This window comes from Octopus sinensis, linkage group LG6 (assembly GCF_006345805.1).
Source record: "Octopus sinensis linkage group LG6, ASM634580v1, whole genome shotgun sequence".
Taxonomy (NCBI): domain Eukaryota; kingdom Metazoa; phylum Mollusca; class Cephalopoda; order Octopoda; family Octopodidae; genus Octopus; species Octopus sinensis.
Window position 1 is genome coordinate 109780146 of NC_043002.1, and position 2543 is coordinate 109782688.

The following is a 2543-nucleotide window of genomic DNA, read 5'->3' on the forward strand; positions in this document are numbered from 1 at the left end:
CGATATGTTTCTATGGTTGGCGAAAAGAAAACCGAAGAGTAGTGTATCTAAAGCTTACCACCAGTGGCTTCCACTTAAACTATAACCTTCATCGTCTTTACAGAATTAAGTGGCAATCGTTTGGAGGGAATCAGAATGTCTGTGAATTGAAGATTCCTTGCCACTGGATTCAAACTATGAACGAGTTTCACCTCCCATAACCATTTTAAGGCAGGTATTGCCAAAAACCAACAACGTTGGGCATAACACACACCAATGTATCGGTTTATACAAAAGAAATGAATTATCTGAGGAATATGTTTCTGAATAAGAAATACCCAACCAAATACCCCATATAAAAGCCACAAACACCTTTAAGTACAAAGTAAAGGTCAAACAAAATTCTGGTCTCTTAGCATAAGGGATTGTTTAGAAATATTCAGTGAATCTGACATAAAATATCAGAAATGCAATATCATACTTTGAAGGTTTCCCATGAGAGTAAAAGCGACTGAAGATTGGTTAGAACTTAAGAACTTAAGAACTCTATGTATAAAATCTCATGTATTTGCAGAAGGTCTTATATATGAGAAACTTGGATGTTTCTAAATGTCAGAATATCGAGGAGGTTTTAATGAGAGGAGAAACATCTAGAACAAGAACAGCGGAACATATGTGATACGAAAAGATCATATATCGTAAAGGAATGATATTTTCATAATTGATAGAAAGTCATGTTATTTACTCACCCCATCACCGCCTCAACTCCCAACCCCTGAAACATTTGAAGCTAACTGGAATGGTCGGCCCTCCGCCAGTTCTAAACTATATCTGTCAACAGCTGCGCTTCAATCCTAATCTATCAGAATCCGTTAGACAGGTGAGTGAAGCCATAATCTTAAACTTGTCCTGCCACATCTCAGTCGTGACCGCCTCTAAAAGGTCGTGGCTCCAGAGTAAATAAATAAATAAAATAAGAACAGTAAACTTAAAATCTGGTCAATTTGGGGGACAGATCTCGTATACATGCAGGTATATATATATGCATGCATGTATGTATGCATTCATATTAGTACGTATGTATATAAGTACATGTATGTATATATGTATGTGTATTTGCACACACATACTTTCTTTTATTCTTTTGTTTGTCATTTGACTGTGGCCATGCTGGAGCACCGCCTTTAGTCGAGCAAATCGACCCCAGGACTTATTCTTTGTAAGCCCAGTACTTATTCTATAGGTCTCTTTTGCCGAACCGCTAAGTTACGGGGACGTAAACACACCAGCATCGGTTGTCAAGCGATGATGTGGGGGAGGGGAAGCACAGACACACAAGCACACACACAAACACACACACACACACAGACACACACACACACACACACACACACACACACACACACACACACACACATTTTTACACGACGGGCTTCTTTCAGTTTCCGTCTACCAAAAACACTCACAAGGATTTGGTCTGCCAGCGGCTATAGTAGAAGACACTTGCACCAGGTGCCACGCAGTGGGACTGAACCCGGAACCATATGGTAGGTAAGTAAGCTACTTACCACACAGCCACTCCTGCGCCTATAGATATATATATACATATATACGACGTGCTTCTTTCAGAATCCGTCTACCAAATCCACTCACAAGGCTTTGGTCGGCCCGAGGCTATAGTAGAAGACACTTGCAAGGACCCACGCAGTGGTACTGAACCTGGAACATTGCGGTTGGTAAGCAAGCTACTTACCACACAGCCACTCCTGCGCCTATACATGTATATCTCTAACGCAACTTAGTCCCCAAATTCTTACAAGCCACCTGGCACCAACCTCGAGATTGTTTCCTCTAACACCTTTTATCAAAATAGCCACGTGACCTGAACTGAGCAACGAAGCTTCCCATCAGTTATTATCTCGTGGATACGTTCTTTAATCCTCTTCACTCTGATGTGTGCGTCTGAATGGAGTTGCACAGCTGTAGCAACGAAACTTTGATTTGATATATATATATATACATATATATATATATATATAGTGACTGGACTGTAGCCATGCTGAGTAACCGCCTTGTAGGGTTTTCATCGAACGAATCGATCTCAGCACGTATACTCTTTACTCTTTTACTCTTTTACTTGTTTCAGTCATTTGACTGCGGCCATGCTGGAGCACCGCCTTTAGTCGAGCGAATCGACCCCGGGACTTATTCTTTGTAAGCCCAGTACTTATTCTATCGGTCGCTTTTGCCGAACCGCTAAGTGACGGGGACGTAAACACACCAGCATCGGTTGTCAAGCAATGCTAGGGGGACAAACACAGACACACAAACATATACACACACACATACATATATATACATATATACGACAGGCTTCTTTCAGTTTCCGTCTACCAAATTCACTCACAAGGTCTTGGTCGGCCCGAGGCTATAGCAGAAGACACTTGCCCAAGATGCCATGCAGTGGGACTGAACCCGGAACCATGTGGTTGGTAAGCAAGCTACTTACCACACAGCCACTCCTGTTATGTGAGTATATATTGCCGCGAATCAAAGTAGAAAGA